At 42.2% G+C, this 23,914-nt stretch overlaps 1 pseudogene; it reads left to right on the forward strand.

Moving 5' to 3' along the window:
* Positions 1 to 23,232, forward strand: part of LOC144768967 (calcium-binding mitochondrial carrier protein SCaMC-2-like) — a 40,894-nt pseudogene extending 17,662 nt beyond the window's left edge.
* Positions 23,233 to 23,914: the final 682 nt, after the last annotated feature.

Consider the following 23,914-nt stretch of genomic DNA (forward strand, 5'->3'; position numbering starts at 1 on the left):
CCGGAATGTGGGGAGCCCCCCACAGTCCTGGGCCTGTCTTTTCGACCTCCTGACGCCGAAGATCGGTGCCCAGACGGCGAGCCTGGGTCCCTAGACGTCGAACGGCCCTTCGGCGTCGACCGCCTCTCACTCCTCGACGTCGAACGGTGTCGACGTCTCGACTCGACGTCGACCCTGACCAGATGGACGAGCCACGGAATCTCGACGACGGGCGATGGTGCCTCAACGGCGACCTCGACCTCTTCGGACGACTCGACGTCGACCTGGATCGTCTCGACGTCGACCTCTTGGAACGTTTCGACGTCGATCCCTTTGAATGTCTCGACGTCGACGTCTTCCGCGCCGGAGACTTCTTCCGTCTCGACGGCGGCCTCGACGACGAGGATCCCCTCGACGACGATGTCCTCGACGGCGAACGGCGGTGTCGCCTCGACGGCGAGAGCCGACGCCGGGTCCTCGGATGTCGACCACTCGACGCCGACGGCCACGACGAGGAGATCGACACCGGCTTCGACGGCGGCCGGAACACGTCCCTCGACGTCGACGGGCGACGTTCTCTCAACCCAGAGCCCTGGGGAGACCGGGAACTGGCCGTGGACCTTCCCCTCGACGTCGTGGTCAGCGCAACTGACCCAGACGGAGATCTGGGGCGCGGGCTGGACTTCCTGCCCCTGGGGAGCCCCCCAGAGGCCTCAGCATGGGCAGAAGGAGCCCCTCCTGACCCACCTCGTGCCTTCAATCTTCTTTCTTCAAGTCCCTGAAGTCTGATTTTACGCCTGTCCTTCAGGGTCCTTCCAGAGAAGCCTCTACAGATCACACACTCCTCAGGGATGTGGGAAGAGGGAAGGCAGAGGATACAGACCTCATGGGGGTCTGACTTGGCCTTCTTCCTGGAGCACTCCGGGCATTTGTCAAATAATGCTGGCATTATGGACAATAAAAGAGTGCAGGAACCCAAGAAGAAAGTCACTAAAGTACTTTAAAAGCACCAAAAATCGAATTTAGTGTAAAAACACCAACAAAACCCTTGAAAAGGGAGAGCTCAATGCTCCAGGGTCCTGCTTGCAGGAGCCGGAAAAAAGAACTGAAACTAAGTTGGACCTGCTATGCATTCTGGGATACTGGGAGAAGGTTCTGGAAGGTTCCTTAAAGGCACAGTATCCTATTTAAGCCACATAATGGCAGCCTATGAGGCTTGTCTGTCCAGGTTCTTCTCTCTATCATTCCTGAGGGATTTTGCTGTTAAGCAGGGGAAATCTGTACAGGCTTTGCTGTTTTGTGGATTTTGTGGTGGAATTTCTAGTTGAAGTACTGGACAGTGTAGCCTTTTTTGGCTGCATTATCTGTCTTTAAATTCTCTCTTAAGTGTCTATGCATTTCTGCATTTTTTGACACTGTAAGAGATTATTTTTGATTGCTCCGGGGTCCACGCACATGGGCGGGACTATTCACTAGATTATGACTATACACAGAGATCCCCTACTACAGAAATAGACTCCCCAGGTAGGTCAGGCAATGTTTTTTTCTGGAAGATCAGCTACACATGGGCCTACTTCTGCTGAGGAAACAGGTTTATCAAGATTAACCAGCACAGGTACAGGCTCTGGCATAGGACTATCTGTTGAGGGAGGGTAAGAGGTCAGGTGGCTGATTCTGTAAGGAGGATTTGATGTTTCTTGGTTACCACACAGTCAATCACAGTCATTAAGACCAGAGAGAACTGTGTATCTGTTTGTGCCCACTGGAAGCGGGGAGTATCCATATGAACCCCTCGCACGAACTCGGGTAGGCCACAGAGGTAATGTGTTCATCCCCAGTTGCCCTCTGGAATAGGGTATCTTATTATCATTGATCCAACTCCCAAATTCCGGACCACCATGTAACACAGTCCTGTAGAAAAGGCCAAGGGGTAATATCTCTATACCCTGACCCTTGTGAGATGTTCCCAACTCTACTTCCCTGAATATCCTTTCTACTGGTACCGGGCTGTTAAAGTTATCACTATACAATCTCCATTTCTGGTTTTTCTAGAGCTGCCCAGCCAGGATACTCGCCGAGCCATGATTACATTATGCACCACCATGTGACCCTCTACGGTGTTGCTAGTTAGCCAATGAGTTACTTTGTTTTTAAGCTGGCTAAAATCCTCTTTGACTCCCTCAGGAAGAGGTGGAACATTGCCCAATACTATCACCAAGGGGGTCGATTGTGGGGGTAAATCAATGATGGGGAGGTTACCCTCACTCCTGAGTATCTTGTTAGTATATGTGTTTCCAATAACATGTGTGGCAGATTGTGTGCAATCTATCTGATGTTTCTTGTAGACCCCCTCCGTGCGCAATTTTCCCTCGTCACCCTGCTGTTGAATCTTGGTATCCTCTGCTCTATGCTCCCTAGATGCCAGGGTCCCTCTCTCCTTGGTCATAACAGATGGAATTGTAGTAGATTTTAGTGAGGAGTGTTGGTTAGAATCTATCCATTAGCTTTGGTTTATGACTTGACCCCCAAATTTCATGCTAGCTGACAGGGTTTCCAACATGTGTGTGTTATCAAGGGTGGTCTGTTGTAATTTCCCCAGATTCTAATTGATTACCTTCAATCTCTCAATGAGAGGGAGCATAAGGGACTTTAAGATCTGTTCTACCTGTCCGACTAGACCTCCATCGCCCTGTACGGCTAGTATAGATCGTTTCGGCTGCTGGGATTGGCCGTTAGTGGTTTTGGGGGGAGTACTTTTTGATGTGACAGGTGCGTTAACTGATGTAGAGGTGCTTGGGGCAGATAGGTTACCCGCTTTGTTGGAGATTTTAGGTATCTTTGAACATTTACCTTTCTGTCCACCCCTGCCCCGCTTTCTTTTCCCTGATTGTGTGGTGCTTGTTGCTGAAATTTTAACAATGGGACGTGCTTGGGCCTTTGTGGGACATGTATTGTGTGACCCACGTACTTCGAATGATTTATAACTACCCAATGAGTTATTCTCCAAGGTAATGATATTATGGCCGTCTGATCCTATGCTGTTCTCTAACAAGCTGGTGCCATTAAGGTTCAGGCTTGCTAGGTGTTCTGGGGTTTTGGCATTCTTAATGTGTCCCAGAGAGGACCTTTTTGAACTAAGGGATTCAAGGGAGAGCCGCTTTTCGGTAAGCGCTATTTCTCGCTCAAGAACAACCGCTGTCCTTGTAACGAAATTGTCTAAGGTCCCAGTGATGCTGCCCCCGACGGGGTTTGGTACTAACCTTCCCTTCCCAGGTCGAGGGAACATAGTTGTCAGGTGAGGGGTTACTCGTAATGGGCAAAACAAATACAAACACGGGCAACAATGTACAGCAGGTGATAATGATAGTCCTGTTCACCTGGAGGTACTTTCCCTGCACGTTGGGGGGGTGGCCCAGCCCGGCCTCCTTCGGCCTGTGACGGCCTAGGACGGTCTCGCCCTTGTCCCAGGCTTCTCCCGGGACGCTCCCGCGCCACAGGAATTATGGGAAGGATTTATGATGACAACCGTTATGGGCGTTTCTCGAACTCAGTCCAGGTGTGGTCAGGTGGGGAATCCTGAGGCTTGGAGTCCGCCTAAAGTGCTCCGGCGTCTCTCAACAAGCCCACAATGTCCAGATGGCAGAAGGAAACCTCTCAATGCTCTCGTTGGTCCCACAAACACCAGGGCAACAGAAATTCACTACAAAGGCACCCGCACAAGCCTCGGGTAAGATCAGCAAGAAACCTCTGCGCTGCGGCACCTCCTCATTTACTCATAATAGGTGTTACTTATTGCACCCAATAAATAACGTACCTTGTGGTATCATTATTTATCAGGGGTGATAAATAACACCTCAACTTGTAATCAGGCCCTATGCCACGCCTCTCTAAGCTAAAACATGCCACTTCACTCTATGCCACTCCACTCTACGCCCCTCTACTTTAGGCCAGAGCACTCTATGACAAGACACTCTACGCCACTCCTTTTTATGAACACTCTACTCCACTCTCTGCTATGCTGCTCCACTCAATGCCACTCTCCGACACCTTACTCTACGCCGCTTTACTGCTCTCTGCCCACCTCCACTTTATAACACTCCCCTCTATGCCACTCCACTCTACGACAGCCTACACCACTCTACGACCCTCCACAACACTACACCACTCTACGACAATCTGTTCCACTCTACCCCACTTTACTCCATTACACTGTACGCAACTTCCTCTATGCCACTCTACTCTACGACACACTACTCCAGTCAATGACACTCCATGCCACTGCACTGAACAGCAATCTGCTCCACTCTACCCCACTCAATTCTACGGCATCATACTCCACTATACACAACTCCCTCTACGCCACTACACTCACCATCCTCTACCCCATTCAGTGACATTCTATGCCACTCCACTCAACAAAACTCTACTCCACTCTACAACAGCCTTCTCTAGCCCACTCTGACACTCTACTCTACTATATGCCCTTCCACTAAACAACACTATACTCCCACTAATTAACTCCGCAATACTACACTTCACTCAATGCCACCCCACAACAGTGTACGCTACTCCATGACCCTCTACTTCACTCTCCCCTTCTCTATTCCCATCCACAACAGTCTACTCCACCCTATACAACTCCACTCTACCCCCTCTACTCTATGCCACTCTACTCCACAGTATGCAACTCCCTCTACACCACTTAACTCTACGACCCTGTACACCACTTCCCTGTACTCCACTCTACAACAATCTGCTCCATTCTACCCCACTCTATTGTATGCCACTCTACTCTACTCCACTCTATGCAACTCCCTCTATGCCACTCCACTCTGGACCACTATAATCAGTGACACTCGATGTCACTCCAATCTAAGACCCTCTACGTGACTCTGTCACACTACTCTTCGACACATCACTCCCTCCACGACACTTCACAACACTTTACGCCACTTTCCTTTATGCCACATCACACCACTCCATTTCACTCTACTCCATTCTACTCCACAACAGTCTAAGGTTCTCCATGACACTCTACTCCACTCCACGGCCCTCCACGGTACTCCATGGCACTCCATGGAACTCCATGGAACTCCATGTCATTCTACACCACTCCATGACATGACACTATGCTATTGTTGAATCAAAGGAGAGAGTGAGGACTAGGTAAGCTAGTCCGAATCCCCGCTATTATATGTCAAAAATCAAAACAGGACTAGCTCAGTTACAGAAGAAAGGGACTCAATGGAGTACGTGTGTCGGCAAACCAGTAGGTTTTTTCAAAAAGCCCTCACCCACCAACCTAGTTGGTGGCATGCTTCATCATCGGGCCCACCACAGTGACACCTAATGTGTCCCGGGTGTGCTTCAACGCCAGATTACTGCGGAGCTGGTATACTTGCTGAGTGTGCAGTGTAGTGAGTGTGAAGGTGAAAATTAAAAAACCATACAGAAGGTCCCAGTACCCGAGGGTAAAACAATATTTTAATTTACTGGGCCCCTGTTGGTATATTAAAAGGCAGACGGACGTGTTGGAGTATGGATTATGACCTCCAGCGTCCTGTGTGGTCAGTATGTGTAAAGTGTAAATTAAATAAATAAACTAAATTATAGTGATTGTGTTATTTTTTACTATGTGTAGCACTCCCTAAGGTGCTGTATGGGTGAGAGGGGGATTCCCTCTCGCTTTGCTACATATAACATAAAGGGGACACAGACAGACGTACAGAGTAGAGTCACATTAGCATGATTTTGCAAGTTAGCCGCCATTCAGCCGTCTTATAAGGTGAGTGAACGAACTATGTTTGGCTAAAGTGTGGTCATGTCAGTGACAGGACCTGTGTGGTTTTTTATCTAGAAGCCGGTTGTAGTGGTGGGCTAGAAAAGCGAATTTTTCAATGTGAGGTTCAGGTAAGTAAAAGAACATTATCCTCACACAGTCTTTTTTCTGTACAAAGCCTCCTTGGGTCACCTGGCATAGAAAAAGACCCTGAAAGAAGGTTGTAACAGTTTTGAAATTTATCCGACCTGTAGGGAAAGAGACCTCAACACCTTACCCCAGTAGTTGCTGTAGTGCGCAGTCCATTTACTCACGAAATTGCCGGTCTGGTTCCTCCTTGGACCTGTCGTCCTTCTGCGGTGCCCGAATGTGAAAGGAGGGCCTTGCCGGTCGTGTTTATATAGCCTCGTTTATCATTTTCACCTGTGTGAGTGTAGAAATAAAGGGAGGGGTGCAGTTGCGCAAAACGCCATGTCATTGCCGCCGGGCGCACGCGTAATGGTGTAGTGGCACTCGCCGGGCGCATGCGCATTAGTTTGGTGATTCTCGCGCATGCGCGAAGTAGTTCTGAAGGCGCACGTCGGTCTGCTCATGCGCGGGGTGTGGATAGAGGTTGCGATTGAAAAGACACCTCATTCGAATAGCGCGTCTTTGCTGCGCGTGTTATAGGGGAATATATGAATGTGAGGCCCAGTTATAAAATAAGAAATGGGGGACATTCCCACTAAGGGGGTTGTTAAAAACTTAATTGCAATAGTTGCACACTAATATGTACAGAGATGCAAAGTATGAACTGGGTGAGAGAGAAGGAAAGGAACATATTGTTTAGGATAATTCTCAGTTCAATTTGTTAGTGAATTCCATGGTATGGAATCATTCAGGCCTCCAATATGTGTGGACAATCTGTATATCCAGCGTTGTTCCTTTTGGAGGAGGTGCCTGTCATTATTTTCTGTTGTGTCAAATTGTTCTATGACAGTCCAAGTAAAATCATTGGGAGTATGGTTGTGAGACAAAAAATGGTCTGTTAATTTACTTATGTTTTTGCCACATCGGATGGTGCTCCTGTGTTCTGTCATTCTGGTTTTTACCTTCCGGGTAGTCATCCCGACGTATCGCAGTCCACATCTGCAAGTTATTAGGTAAACCAGGTTGGAAGAGTTGCAATTGGTAAACTGACGTTGTGTCCATGTTTTACCTGGTTCCAGGTCCAGGGTTTTGGATGGAGATGTTAGATGGCATACGCTGCAGTTGTTGCACGGTTGGTGTCCTGTAAGCTTTGGTAAGCCCCATACGTTGAGGATTGTGTTGTCTTTGGGGGCATTGTTAGGTCGGGGTCTTGTGTGGACCAGTGAGTCTTTTAGGTTTTTTGCTCTTTTGTAGGCAAACCTTGGTTTTTCCCAATTTCTGCTGCCTGAGTTTATGATCCTCCAATTTCTATTGATGATATTGGAGACCTGATTTGATACAGTGTTATATGTGGTGACACAGGTGAGGGTGGGTTCATCAGGCGGTCTCGTTGTTGTCTCAAGTAGTGCCTCCCTATTTTGATTCCGCGCCCTTTTGCAGGTGGTTTTCAAAATCATGGTGGGGTATCCTCTGTCTTCCAGTTTATGGATTAGGGCAGTTGATTGTTGTCTGAAATCCTGGATCTGGCTGCAGTTTCGTCTGAGGCGCAAAAATTGACCATAAGGGAGGTTTTCCCTTAGAGGTCTAGGGTGGAAGCTATCAAACCTCAGGAGGGAATTTCTCGATGTGGGTTTGTAAAAAGTTGTGGTCGTTAGACCATTCTGGTCTGCTTTTATATTGAGGTCCAGGAAGGCCAGTTCAGAGGAACTGCTGGTGCTCGTGAATCTCAGGTAGTTGTCACGACTGTTGATCCACATGAGGAAATTGTCTAAGGTTTCTTGACTCCCTTCCCAGATGATGAGGATGTCGTCGATGTAGCGACGCCATAATTTGATGTTGGCTGTGTAAGGGTTGGTGAGAGTTTGTATATGGGTCTTCTCAAAGTGGGCTACGTAAAGACCAGCTATGCTGGGAGCGAAAACGCTCCCCATGCTGGTCCCATTGGTCTGTAAGTACAGTTTTCCTTCATATTCGAAGTAGTTGTCCTTTAGTGCAAGGGTTGCACATTCCATGATGAAGCTGCGGGGGGTCTGGTGGTTCCAGATGGTACCCATGAGGACTTCGTGTAGTACTTCCAATGTGGCATCCTGTGGCAAACTGGTGTATAAACTCTCAATGTCTAGTCCGACAAGGAGTTGAGTTGTTGGGTCGAAGTTTGTTTCTTTGATCACGTTGAGGAGATGTTTTGTGTCCTTTATATATGATGGTGTCTGTTGAACTAAGGGGTTCAGGAAGAAATCACAGAAGCGGGACAAGGGCTCTAAGAGTGATTGGATTCCTGACACAATCGGTCTGCCCGGTGGAGGGGTGACCCCTTTGTGTATCTTGGGGACTGTGTAGAAATACGGGGTTCTAGCATTTCTGGTGCACAGATAGTCAGCCTCTTGTTTGGAGATATGTTCTGCATCTCGGGCGTTCTTTACCAGAGTATGTATCCTGTTGCGTAGCTCCTCGGTAGGGTCTTTCTTGAGGGACCTGTAATTCACACTATGCTACTCTGCGGCACTCCACAACACTTCATTCTACTCCACTCCACTCTACACATGCCACTCTATGCCACTAACTTTGAGCCATGCTGAACTGGAGCCACACTTGTGTACATCATGGCTAAAATACATTGGCAAATTCAACAGCTGTTTCATATGCTATACCTATTGGGTTTGCTGTTGCTTGGTGTATTTGCTGTCCTGTTAGTCATCTTCAAACAGTAAATTTATATAATGTATAACAAAATCAATTCATGCACATTTGCAGGCGGCCATCTTGACGTGTTTTTTTTATGACCCAAATCACATCAAGATATCTGTCATTGCATGTGCATGTTTGTTGTCACATTTGTAGCCATATTGGAATGGTTTTTATTGTCAAATTAAAACAAAAAGGGATTCCAAATTGGCTATCTGTTTGTGCACATGTGTGCCAGTATTTGCTGACTGACTGGAATTTGGGATATTTATGTTTTTTGGGGTTTTGCATGATTTCAAAGAAAAAACAAGCAACGGCAAAGCTAGTTTATTAGCATCTGCTAAGTACAGGGGAGATGGTTGGCTTGACAATGCTTGCTTTTCATGTATCATAACCAAATAAGATAACATACAGATGAGTATTTAACAACTCTCTGTGTCAAGTATTATTTTCACCTAAGCAAAGACAAGGAAATGATGGATCATATGGGTTCTTGTGCTATTACAGACTTTCTTAGTGATTGTAATCCTAAATGTTGATCTTGTATATTTCTGCACTTTAAACCTTTTGTTTGTATCACTGTATACCAGGTAAAGCGCTCTGATACCTTCACAGGTCAAGTTTGCGCTCTATAAAACACAAAAATAAATAAATAAATTGATGGAGTGCTGAAACTTCTCAAACACTCACCCACAGTCATAGATTTGGGTTGAATCCATCATCATTATTTAGCTCAGTTTGCCACCCTAGTTCAGACACAGCTATATGCAAATCAGTCTTGACCCTGTGCCTCATGGGAACAGTCCATCCCGAACTGCCAAGGCATGTCTTCCCTGGATCTAAAACAAGCATCCTTGGACCGGTTTCAGGGTAACACCCCTCATCAACCAGGCAAGCTTGAATCCAGTGGCAAAGTGAGCAAGGGCCCCACATCTGGGCATACCCTGCCAACTTAAAGCGAACAAAGCAAACACAAGGTGATGAAGGACGGAGTGCTAAAACTTTTCTAACACTCACCCCCAGTCACAGATCTGGGTTAAATCCATCATCATTCTGTAGCTCACTTCGTCATCCCAGTTCAGACACAGCTATGTGCAAATCAGTCTTGACCCTGTGCCTCATGGGAACAGTCCAGCCCGAACTGCCAAGCCAGGTCTTCCCTGGACTGGAAAAAAGCATCCTGGGACTGGTTTCGGGCTAACAGTCCCTCGCTCACTTTGCCACTGGATTCAAGCTATCCTGGTTGCTGAGGGGTGTTACCCCCGAAACCGGTCCCAGGATGCTTGTTTCCGGTCCAGGGAAAACATGGCTTGGCAATTTGGGCTGGACTGACATGATATGAGTTATTTTCTTCTTCTTCTTCTTCTTCTTCTTCTTCTTCTTCTTCTTCTTCTTCTTCCTCTCTCTTATTGGTTAACTACGTACATACTTATTTATTTACTTTAGGTTGTTTACTTTCCTTAGGAACCATAGGAGGATAGAGGTTATGTAATAGAGGTAATATATAACTTGCTCTATATAATCACAATTGTAACCGTGGTGTGTCGCTGATATCTACCAGAAGAAGGCAAGGTTCGTAGGGAAACTAATCAAAGTGAAGTAGAGCAACAAGGATTTATCCATCCGTAGTGCTTTGTCATCTATGCGTTGTCATTTCTGTCTACGCAATTGTATTGTCTGTAAGCACCATTACCAAGTATTATCAAAACAAATATCTTCTATCCTCTCTGATTATCGACAATAGCTCTGATAGAAGGTATTTCTTTGCTTTACCTTGTTTTCTGTATTGTTATTGCAAACATCAATAAAAATTTCCTGAGCAAAAAAATTATGATATGAGATTGAATACTTTTGATGATGACTTGAGGTTTACTATTAGATAATCTGGATGATGTTATTTTTTTAGTGTAATTGTTATAGTGGAGGGTATGACAGCAGTCACTTTAAGTACATGAATGTATATATATATGTTTTTGTGAATAGTTTATGGTTTCATTTGATTGTGCATTATTTTTATGCTTTCAATGTCATTATCTTTTTGTTCTGTATTCTTCCATTGTCTGGTACACAAACGTACATTTCCGTATCGAATATAGAAAATAAATATGGTTGTGATGAATGAGACTCTAAATGAAAAAGTCCCCAAATGTTGACATATCCTGAGTGAGGTGGGTATATGATCGGTCTAATTGAGCGGTCTAGAAGTGGTTTGTTGTAAAACATAAAAACAGTTCTAGAATAACAAATTGTACGGGTGTGTATACATTTGAGCACAAATTCCACCCAGATGTTTCATTACTGTCAAATTATTTGTGGTCAGGAGAAGTATTAATATGTCCATAGTATGAAAGAAGGAGCGCAAAATGAATCTGGACAGAGAATATTTCTGTTGGCAATTTTTAAGAATATAAGAGAATAATTTTTGGGGGGATTACTCTAGTTATGATGCCAGTTAATATATTGATAGGCATATTTTGAATTGCATGCACTATATATAAGTGTTTTATAAGGTTAGTGCCCCCACAAACACATAGAGTAAAACTATCCATCTTATGAACTGATGATGTATATGCATTCTTTAACTTATACATCTTGTCTGTGTCCTGGCAGTCCTCAACCAAATATTCTTAGAAAAATAGGCTTGAGGGCTATGTTAGTGATTTAAGGGACAGACAGGACATCTTGTACAACTAGTTAGCTGTATAGTACATTTTCATGTTTGGTAGGTTTGTAGAAAATTGAAACCTTCTCAGGGGTCCCACTGATGCTTGAATATAAAAAGAACATCTTTATTAACCTCAAATGAGGGAGACTACGTCACACAGAAGCCTTAGCAAATGAATGAGGCAGTCTGAGGAGTACAGAAAACAGAGGCCTTATATATGCTTAGTGTTACATAGTCAGCCTACGACCAGTCCTGGCACATGTACGAATGCAAAAATGACTAAGATGGGCATGCAAGATCTGCTTGCTCAACAAAGTGGGAGGAGCTAACAGTTGCTAATTCTGGTGAACACATCCTGACATTTACAGACTAGAAACAGTTGCAAGGACATCTGCAAGCTCAACTGAGCATGTGCGAAGGTGGAAGATGCTAAATATAGTTCGTTTCTAGGCAGATTACAAGAGCAGTCAACACTGAGGGAGGACAGAGCACATGGCGAGCACGTGGCAGCACATGGCAAACAAAATGGCTGCCAGAAATACAAAATGTCTTTCAGCTCATGCTAACAAATCCGTCCAATATTTAACAGATAGTCCTTTTAGCATGAGCTAAAGACATTCCTATGATCCAGTAGGAACATAGAAAATATTTGCACATTAATTTTCATAATTTTATCAATTTCCTAATTCATTGCTAGGTGGGCATTTTCCATTCTAAACATTTCATTAAGCGGGTACATGTGAGGTATAAGCAGGAATACAAAGAGAACGAAGCATTGGGTCATAATTAACATACAGATAGCAGGAGAAAGTATTGACCACTATCACAAACAGAATTATCATTTTTCCTAGTCCTAAGCAAAAGCAAATCCTAAAATCATCTAGTAAACATTTTCAGGGCTCCTATGCATTTCAGTGACTATTCATTTTAATTTCAGAACAGCCAACAATACATATCTAATTAAAGCATTTTCCAATTGACTTTTACATTTTCCTTTTATGAGGGCTAGAACATCAATCATATCTGGGACCAGGAGGACCACACAGGGCCATAGGAATTAGGACGAAGAGCTGCAAAGGACTGCTCCTCCTAAAAAATGGGACAACTAAAGGGGTACATTATTGACAAGAAAAAGAAGAAGTCCTTGGGGAAATTGAAGCCGCTGTACAACCAACCAGAGGGAAGTCTTTTCCCTGTGTCCGTTTGAGCCTCACAGGCAGACTCTTGTTGTTTCCACGGTGGAGCTGCACAACTCGCAACTCAAGAATCACAGCCCAGTTTCAAGGAAAAAGTCTCTTCTTTCAGGATAGGGCAGTCACCCACCAGGCAAATGCTCTTAGCGATCCTGTCCAGTGTCTCAGGCAGTGCACCAGTTTTCTTCACTTCAATCTAACAGGCACCAGAGACACAGCACCTGTACCCTAAACTCAAGTCCTTCCCTAACTCCTGTATTGCTCTGCTGGCGCACTGCTCATTCGTTGGGGCCACACATTGCATCCAGTGTATCCAAATATCTCTTGACAAACAAACACAACAAAGTACCAAAATTGCTTTCACTTTAGGACCAGGATTCAGAGGCCTGGTGCTAAGATCTCTGAAGCAACCCTTGTTTCAAAAGGGGTCACCTCAAGCAAAGCCTCCTCGCCATTCTGGTCGGTCTGTGACTCTCAGCTGGGCATCAAATATTTCTCCTTTCTGATTTGTGATCCCGTCTTTCACCCAAGACAGTGGCAGGGGTACACACTTAACATCCCAGGGCTTCCGCCTTCACTGAGGTCCTAGTTGCCAGCAATGCCTGTGCTGGTTACCTTCACTTTGGCTTCAAGCTGGACTGGTGCTGACGCTGACTCCCCAGGCTGAATCTGATGTCCAGGCCCCACTGGCAATCGTTGTAAAGCAGCAAATATCTATTGGTGGACAGAACAAAAGGTCTTTAGATATGGCACAGAAACAGTCTATCAACAGAGAGGATAGTCTTAGAATACTTCCTAGTCTTGGGACGCCTCAAATATTAGCAAGGCACCCAAGAACCACTTTCATCTATCTATGAGAGAGGAAAAAAACAACAGCCTGGACCTATTGGCAAGTATAAAAGGAACTCTTTGGTGAGCAAGAGTAATATATCACCCAATCCCAAGCAGCCAAGGAAGTCTGTATTCATTTACTAAATTGTGAGGAAAAGAGAAAAACAACACAGACATACCTTAAATCCTTACATTGGTGTATTCCTGTGTACTAATCTGAAAACCCTCAAAAAAGGAAATGTTCTACACTTTTGCTCATAAACTTTACATTACTTGTACAGGACTGCAGACACTTCTAAAATGATTATTCTTAATGAAAGCACTTACATTGTACGCTTTAGGACCATGCTCTCATGTTATAGGAGCAGCAAGAAAATCTAAAACTGCTAATTTAACAGGGTTTCTTATCTATTAAACAACATTGCCTTCAAAATTTTTTTTGCTAAGGATCACATGGGCATCTTCCCTATGTTCTACTTTTCATGATACAAACTATGAAACATCAGCTCTAATAAGGACTGTCAGTTAATTTACACAGACTAGCTAATAATAAACTAGCAATGCCCTTGCAAAACTATGTAGCATGGAAAAACATACAATAATGGTGTTATCACCTTAGAATTGTAGAACAAAAACTACCCACATCTAGCTCCCCTTAAAGGTCAAAATAAGGGAACAACAAACTAGACTACTGATCCTGTCATAATTTCATCAAACAGGATGGGCAGTAACATAACATATATAATTTATTCATTTTATTAATGCTAACAATGTTTAAAACAGTATTACTGAATAGCCAATTAAATGTCTCATTGCTATTTCACAGACAATTTAGATAGGCAAAAACAAAATTGAGAAACGAGAGAGCAACTGTAAAGTCAGGACGGAGATAATTATAAAAGTAATAGGTTTATTACAGGAACACAGGAACAAGGTAGGTCGCAGCCTACACAGGTCTTCTCCCACAGCAACTGCCTCCAACATCCAACATGGAATGTTCAGAGCCAGAGCAGAGAGACAGAAGCTTGAAATGAAACAATTCTACAGAACAACAAAACATGAGATCATGACACAACCCATCTTCCCCCTTTCAAAAAGAAAAGGAAAGAAAAAAAACAAATAAGTCAAAATAAAATATAAATAATAAATCAACAAACAAAATCTGCCAACCATTTAGGTTTTGATACAACACGTTTCTTCAACGCAGAATGCAAAACTGGAGTTGCAAAATCAACAACAGAATTATCTGTATTGTTAGATGTCTCTGGTGAAGTAGAAGTTTCATTAACACCCACATTTTCAGAAGTAACATTTTCAGATATGTCAGAAGAAAGGTGTACTTTTGGAAATACCAGGTGTACTTTCGGAAGATCGAGATGTAATCACATCACCTTGTCCCTCCTCAACAAAGTCATCAAATTTGCCTATATCCTCCCTACTTGAAGATACAGGAACAGTATTTTTTCCCTTGTAAATAGTAATTCTTCTAATGTTCCATACCTTCCCATCACTTAAAAGAACTGCATTGCGTAAAACTTTTTTAATCTTAAGTGGTTGAGAAAATTGAGACTCTCCCTTACGAACCCTCCAAGGTTTTTTAACTTTAACCCACATTTCAGCTTTAACATCAACCAAACCTCCTCCAAACTTGTTATCAAAAGTGCATTTATACTGTAAGTTTTTCTCAAGAACATTGTTTTTAACTGAATTCATACAAATGTCATGACACGCATTTTTATGCAACCAATCACGATTACACTTAGTTCTAGCAGTACGCCCTCTCATGATATCAAAAGGAGACATTTTCAAAGCCTCATGAATGTTAGTTCTGTACGTCCACACCGCCTTAAACACTTGAAGCTCCCAATTTCCTCCTTTAACTCCGGCAATTTGAATTGCACTTTTTAGAACCTTATTAAATCTCTCACACATGCCATTACCACTAGGGTGATATAAGGAAGTGGTTCTGTGTTTAACACCAATTCTTTTAAAGTACGACTTAGCTAAATTAGATACAAATTGTACCCCGTTATCACTGATAATTTGTACAGGAAGACCCTCCCCAATAAAAACACGATCCAAAAATTGTAAAACCGTGGCGGAGTCAACCTTGTCAACGATAGTGATACAAGGCCATCTAGAAAAAATATCAATGACAGATATAATAAACTTCGAATTGGGGCCAATAGGACCCATGATGTCTATAGCAACAGTGTGCCAAGGTCCATCCGGAACAATTGGTTCACACATGTCAGGTCTCAAAGTTATAAGAGCCTTGTCTGAATTCGCACATACAATACAATCTCGCACCATTCTCTCAGCATTGATGTCCATACCTGGCCACCAATACCATTTCTTTACATTCTGCTTAGTCTTGACTATTCCACAATGATCCTCATGACACAATTCTAAAACAGAATTCCTTAAGGATGAAGGAGGGATAGCTTTGTCTCCTCTGAAAACAGTGTCATCCTCTACAGAAAGTTCATCTTTAACTTCCCAAAAAGCCTTGAGATCGGAGATTACTTTAGATTTTCCTGGCCAACCATTCCGAATAAAAGAAATAAGTAAAACTAGATTATTTTCCTTAAGATACTCTTCACACCATTTTTCCTTTTCAATACAAAATTGGATATCATCATGAATTAAAGCCACTTGTAATGAATCCCCTTCATTAAACTCACAATCTTGTAATTCCTATGGCATACGAGATAAATTAAAAGAACCGTATTTGTCCAAATGCACTGTAATTAAACTGGTTCGCACAATTTACTGAATAATTAAGTAAACGCTTAACAAAATTGCAGGTTACACATTCTGGGCAGAATGGTTAACATCCAAACGCGCTACACAAATCACTTTGCGCATATAGCCAACAAACTTGTAGCTTCCTTTAAACTTCTGATATTCAAAAAAGCTTTAAAACAAGGATGAAGAAAAGAAAAAAATATTTGAAAACGTTGTTGCCAAGTAGAAACTTCCAAGGTTAAAAGGAATCCTTCAAGGCGATCAAGAATGCAAAGTATTTCCAAATGTTCTTGAAAATAACACTTGAATAAAGAAGTTACTCACATAGACGATACCAGGATTCCTTCCAATTAAATTCAGGAAAGTTCACGTTGAAGCCAAATTCAATTAAAATATCAAATAAACGGGTTCAGTGGTTTCCTAGTGTTCACAGCAAAGTCCTCATCGCCAATTGTAAAGTCAGGACGCAGATAATTATAAAAGTAATAGGTTTATTACAGGAACACAGGAGCAAGGTAGGTCGCAGCCTACACAGGTCTTCTCCCACAGCAACTGCCTCCAACATCCAACATGGAATGTTCAGAGCCAGAGCAGAGAGAGAGAGAGAAGCTTGAAAGGAAACAATTCTACAGAACAACAAAACATGAGATCATGACACAACAGCAACATACATATTACCTAGCCTTAATTTGTAGAGGAGATAGCCTCCTTCCCCCATTTTGACAGTAGGAAACCTGAAACAGGTTTCACTTCTGTCAACACTATCAACCCCTATGTGTAGCAACTGGCCATAAACAAAGTTATAGGAGGTACATAGCACTTTTGAGGAGGTAAAGAATATGAATACCTAAACCCCAATCCTTTTAGCAAATGTACAAATATACATGAGGGCGAATGAATTCAAACTAAATCCCATTAGCTCAGCCCTAGTAAGCACCAAACTAAAAACATTAGTGCTGTATATATGGCCAAGCTCACATATACAATTGTATTGTGGTATATTCATATGAGTGCATAAAACTTGCTTTTGCCAACAAAAAAATAAGCACAACTCCTCCTTCTTTCCCTGCGCTGCCACCTTGTCTTCTAAAAAGTTTCAGATGTCAAAATGTCACAGCAGAACTTGCTCTGGTAGCCCTGCCAGGCTTCTAAATATAGAACTGACTTTTAACTCTTCCCAGCTGTCCTATTCTGTGTGCGAATGCAGCCCCATTTCCCTGTTTGTCAGTTTAGAGTTAAGAAAATAACTTCTGCTAATTTTTTATACATATTTTCAATTACAGGCAGTGTGCAATATACTTGTCTAACAATATAGAAGTCCGCTATTTGTATTATACCTAAATGTATGCATTTACTGAAGCCTAATGCACTTTAAAAGCTGCTCTGAATGGAAAAAATGCTGTTTAAATGGTGAATTTTGCCCAATTTTGACTTTGATATTTGAGGCACTTAAAAATGAATATCCTATTATTTTTTTGCATAATAGTCAACCTCAAAATGTTTTCTAGATAGCCCAGGATTGAGAAATCAGAAATAATCATATATACCGTTATAAAAATGAGTTTTTTACGCCTGAGCAGAGTGAAATTCCATATGCAAATATCCTCATTATGCGGTACAACACAACCTAAATTTAATTTTAATGCTAGGAGGTCACAGTATGAGTATAACGCTTTATAAATATTAAAAAACTAATTTAAGAGCACTTATTTTTTAAATAATTTTTCATAATGAATAAAAAAATGTTTTAATAAAACCAATCATTTTTGATAATTCCACTTGAAAAGCAAGCTGCATCCCTTGCCTATCATATTTAGACGCATTCATTCACAAGCCTAAGCACAGAAGCCTAACTTGAAACATGACAAATGTTTGTGCCACTTTTTAAAAGGACAATAATTTAACATCAGAACCACGTATATGCTTATTAAAAAAAGGCTTCAAGAAAGGAAATCTTTACGTTAAATGTTTTCCTGTTATTCAAAATAATGAACCTGATTTTTGTAACTTTTTAAAACAGCAGTCTAAAATGCAGGATTTTACCCCGTGTTTAACTGACAAAATCCTGGCTGAGTCAACATTCCTGTCTCTCCGTGGCCTACAATCAAAACAACAGGTGCTGCTAAGCCTCAGTTAAAACACTGCTGTTGTACAGCTTTTTTAGTGTTGAAATGGAAGCACGGTGACTGTCTATTTAAAACTGAGGCATTTCAATGCATGCTCTATAATATGTGTTTGAGTTCAACACATCCAATTTACTCAGATGATGTGTTTGCCTGTTAATATCTAATACAATGTATCTAATGAAAATGTTTTATAATTGTTTATTCATTACAAAAACACACAATTTAGTTTTTGAGGCCTATTTTATTCCTATTGAATGTGAATTCTAATTTTATCTTTTAAGCGTTAGCAGTTTGTACATGTGCATAGTTGCTTACTCTATAAATTAAATAGTAACATACAGTTATTTAGCATATCATATGGTTCATTTTTGGATTTTTATTATTTTTATTTAATATTAATTAAATGACATTTTGCATAACAGACTGATGACAGCAAGAAAACACAAACAAACACATTGAGCTCATTCCAGACATACACAGAAGGGGTCATACACTCACATAATAGAGCGCGCTTAAGAGCCATTATTTCACAAACAGCGCAATCGCTATTTACTTACAGAAGTATCACTAATGTAAAACCACGAATCACATAGACATTTAAACACATGATTAACCCACAGATCAACACTTAGGACAGAAACAAAGGACAGCCCACAGACTGTATTTAAACCAAACCATTTGTAAATACTAGTTGTAAGTCATATTTACAAGAAGCGCTTCTCAATAGTATTCGAATAGACTGCAAAAAAACAGCCCATCAAACTGTCTTATTTCCAAGAAGCCAAAATACAATCAATTCACTAGCTTTGTCTGGCAGAACACAAATAAATCGCTCTGCATATCTCCATTTATAAACGTGCGCAGAAAAAGGATCCTAGTTTGTATTATGTCCATATTTGAATTCCATGGGGATACAGAATCACCAAGGAAGAAATATGTTTTTATACCTAAACCTATCTAGCTATTCCCTCAAGGGAGGCGTCTAATTCACTTCACATCTCACAATGGTACCCCCAAAAAGCAAAACAATCTTCGATGTGTGCTTGAAATAGGCATGCCAAAAATATTGGAGAATATGCAAATATTATAATCAAAGTAGCGCTTAAGGTACTCTTCGTACGTTGCGCCGTTCAAACAAATTCAAACAGAGAAAAATCTCCTCATTACCTGCCTACATAAATTGCAATTTACATATTACATACATACTAATCAAAAGTTGGCCAACGCAAATCTAAGCCACTGTAAGTGTTACTAAACTACCTTACCAATCAAAGGCATCAAAACCAAGTGCGGCAGAACGACTCTTACCAAACAAATGGTTGTGCAAATTCTAACTGCCAAGTTCTAAATGACCTAACGGTCTTTTTTAGAATACTCACGCCAAAAAGTTCCTCAGTCAGGAGTGACATCATGTGGAGGATCAAAATCAGGAAGATCAGAAATATACTGGGCTGCAGAGACAGAGAATCCCCAGAATCTCCGTGCACAGAGTACTTCCTTAGTAGAGTCCTGTCCTCCTCAGTAGATTTCTGTCTCCTTAGATAGCCACTTCTCTGATGAGGTCCACGTTGGAGCGCCATTTGTTGAAAATTCAAACCTTCTCAGGGTCCCACTGATACTTGGTCCTTTTAAACCAACAAAGAAGAAATTGGCACAGAAGCTGAAATATAAAAAGAACATCTTTATTAACCTCAAATGAGGGCGACTACGTCACACAGAAGCCTTAGCAAATGAATGAGGCAGTCTGAGGAGTACAGAAAACAGAGGCCTTATATATGCTTAGGGTTACATAGTCAGCATAAGACCAAGGGGCAGTCCTGGCACATGTAAGCATGCAAAAATGACTAAGATGGGTATGCAAGATCTGCTTGCTCAACAAAGTGGGAGGCGCTAACAGTTGCTAATTCTGGTGAACACATCCTGACATTTACAGACTAGAAACAGTTGCAAGGACCTCTGCAAGCTCAACTGAGCATGTGCGAAGGTGGAAGATGCTAAATATAGTTAGTTTCTAGGCAGATTACAAGAGCAGTCAACACTGAGGGAGGACAGAGCACATGGCGAGCACGTGGCAGCACATGGTAAACAAAATGGCTGCCAGAAATACAAAATGGCTTTCAGCTCTTGCTAACAAATGCGTCCAATATTTAACAGGTTTGGCCCTTGGATATTATGCCACCAAATCATTTTTGCATCTTAAGTCCCGGTCATAAGTCATCCCACTAGAAGAACCTGTGTTCGACAGCAAGCTGGTAAATTAGCTGGGCAATATCCCAAGAATGGTAATACACCTGGGGCAACCACCAACATCATTGTGACAATGGCTGCTGCCAGGGGTTCTAATTCAAGTAGAATAAGCAAATGACACAGCAGGAATCCCTGTCTGCTGTTCTTATTTTTTCTTGGGGGGGGGGGGGAGTTTACGCAGCTCAAACTTGACCCAAATGTATCAGAGTGCTTTACATGAGCACCAGTTGCATTACAGATGGACACATTCATTTTGTTAGGCACTGGGAGATTAAGTAATTTCCCAGAATGCCAGGATGTTGACCATCCCTATTGAGATTCTAACCCTGTTCTCCAGCTTTAAGGTCGACCACTCAAGCCATTAGGCTAGTTTCGGACAAGAACTGCCATTAGATAATCAGAGCCACTGGGTTCTAGTATAGCTCCTTCACCTTTGAGATGAAGATAGGGCTGACACTTGTACCAACATGAATTCTAAAGAGGTACCCCCAGTATTAATGTCAGTATGGATGAATGGAATTGGGCGGTAGCTGGCAGTTTGAAGAAAGCTATTTTTAGGTCTTGCCTGAGCCAGCGCATGCGTTGCTCTGCAAGACATTTAGTAAGTGGGTTTTCAAAGTGCTACCACATGCTTTTGCTGGCCTCAAGCTTGCGGTTATGCGCACGTGCACGCGCGCAGCCGCCATCAGGCTTTCTGTAATGGCATTCCACGCATCGCCCGATTAGGCGCCATCTGGTTTTCCTTTCGAACGCTCCTCCCCCACCACAGAGCGCGTCCAGCTCCTCCGGCTGGCTGCTGCTGCTCCTGGCGCTATCTTGCTAATTTCACTTTCAGGGCCGCGGGGTCGCATCACTTTCACGACCGGCTTTGCTGCCAATACTTAAAAAAATGTTTCCTTTTACGCGCGCGCTCCTCCTCGCTCGCACATCTGCCTCATCTATGCTCCTATTTTGTACTTTGTTTTAAAGTATGCCCGCGCCTCCTTCCTCGCACCTCTGCCCATAATTTCTTCCGTCTATGCTCCTATATAGCACTTTGTTGAAAAATATGCCTGCGCTGCCCCTCCCCACCACAGACAGCAATCTGGCTTGCCCAGGCTGATATAGGCTGCCATCGCCCTGGTTGTGACTGCTTCATCTCAGGTCGACTGGCAGCCATGGCGGAGCTATCACCAACGTAAACGCAATACAAATCCGTCGCCAAATAAGGGAACACAGCTTGAGCGTATTACCGACTCCATAGCTAATAGGCACTTCGGAATCTTGTAACATATGCTATGATTGGCTGAGGTGCGTCGAATGCTCCAATCCTGGGTCACCTTATACATTACCAGTCCCGCCCACTTCAAGACGATTTTCAGAATATGGTTTACCATTGAGTCAGCTATTATGCGATGCGATATTTAAGTTTTGAAATCGGGTTTGAGTGGACATTAAGCTGAATTCAAGGATGACCCCTGTAAGTAATGGACAGGTGGTCACCTATTTTCTTTGCACTGAACAGTATATGTTCGCTTATAAAACTAAGGGCATGTAATATAATTCACAGTTTCCAAATATAATTTTGGAAAGATTATATACAATTTAGCCAAATGTTATGTACGTTTGAATGCCCAGAGTCATTCAATTTGGTATTGCGGAAGGTAGGGATTTTGGCCACACAGCATCCAATTCCTCCAAAGAAATTAACTCCTCTTCTGCTTGGCTTTACACGACCCTGTGTGCCATTTACCGCATGTTTGTTCTTTGTCATCAGTCCGTTTCTCTCTTTTCACCAACTGTATCTCCTTTACTGTTTCGTAAACTATTGCCACTCACTCATGTGACTTGTACTGTCCTCACACCCCACTCTTTTCTCGCCCTTTCTCCCCTCTTTCCTCTGTTGTCTCTGTCTTTTGCCACCCTCCATGTCTCTATCTTTGTCTCTTGTAATCTACTTTCTCTCCCCTACTGTTACTGGCAGTACTGTCACCCTTTCTCACACCTTCTCTTCCCCCTGGTCTTCAGCCCTTCTTCTCGTCATATATCTAGGTTTTTGTTTTATTCTCTCTACTACTCCTATCCATCACCATAGTCCGATTTCAGTATTTCCCCCTTCAGCTTTATATTCTCTTTCCCCTGGAGCTGTTTGCATCTATTGTTTGTCCACCCAAACTATTTTTCTCCTATCCTTATTCTCACTCATTGTCCCTTTCGCATGGCCAGGTCCCTTCTTTTGCTCTTCATTTGTCTCCTCTCTAACCTTGTACGCACATGCACCACTCCCTGCCCGGCTTGTCCCTTCTTGCTGCTGTCTTCTACTTTCTCTTTCCCTCTGTATCTCCGCGTCTCTCTTTCCATATATTTCTTTCCTCCAAGTGTGGGTCTGGTTGAAATATCTTCACTCCTCTCATGCATAATGTTTTTGGTTTAGGCAATGGCTGTATACATTGTATAAAAACCTGTCTGAAGCTCTGATGCCTTTAACATCTATGTAATGCATGTCTTCCAGACATGCGCTATAAACATCTTACTAAAGATCCTTCTAACAACATCTATCAGTTAGCACAAAACAGTTATTGTTTGGCCGAAAAGGAGGATTATTTTCAATCAGAATGTAATTGCTGCTTTCCAGATCTAAAGTGAGATGATCTTCTATTCAGTGTATGTCACACACACAGCTTAAATGCCTACCACTGCTGCTTGTCTATTCTTCATTTAAGGAAGCAACAAATTCCGTACTCTTTCCACTGTAGTACTGCTTTCATTGACATAAACACATGTCAAACCGCCAACTGCTTTGAAGTTCTAAAGTTTCCATTTCCATTTTTCAAAGCAATGTGGAATGAAGAGAATGAAAACAGTATTTAACCGTTGTCAATGTACTCTTGTCACATTATTGTCTTTCAAAAATGTAGCAAACCTAAAAAACTTCAAGGTCTCTCTCTCTAAATCTCTCTCTCTCTCTAAATCTCTCTCTCTCTCTAAATCTCTCTCTCTCTCTCTCTCTCTCTCTCTCTAAATCTCTCTCTCTAAATTTCTCTCTTTCTTTTTTTTGAGTTTAAAAAGCTTTATTGAATAAAGTTAAACAATGTAAAACATCATTACAAATGCGAGTAATATCAGAAAAAATAGAAAACATCCAGTAAAAAAAGAGCAGAAACAAAATATACCCCAATACAGGGAAAAACATTATACCAATAAACAATGCATTTATACATTTTTGTAAAAGGGAAAAAGAGAGGAGAGAGAGGGGAGGGGAAAGGCAGCAAAAAAAAATGCAGTAACACGAAAGCTAGAGTTGACAAATACCTATTAAGGGAAAAGATAAAACAACCAAATATTCAGGGAGTATGTCTAGAGAGATAATCAGTTAAGGGAGACCATAGTAAATCTCTTTTGATTAATAAAGGTACAGATGTAGCAGGGGCACGATCAAGTCTGTGATGGCACAATACATTTCACCAAGCAGTATAAGCAATGTTTGTTGTATCTTTCCAGTTTGTAGTAATATTTTTAAAAGAAATTGCAATAAAAAGATCAATACATTTAC

This window comes from Lissotriton helveticus, chromosome 7 (genome assembly GCF_964261635.1).
Source record: "Lissotriton helveticus chromosome 7, aLisHel1.1, whole genome shotgun sequence".
In the NCBI taxonomy this organism is placed as follows: Eukaryota; Metazoa; Chordata; class Amphibia; order Caudata; family Salamandridae; genus Lissotriton; species Lissotriton helveticus.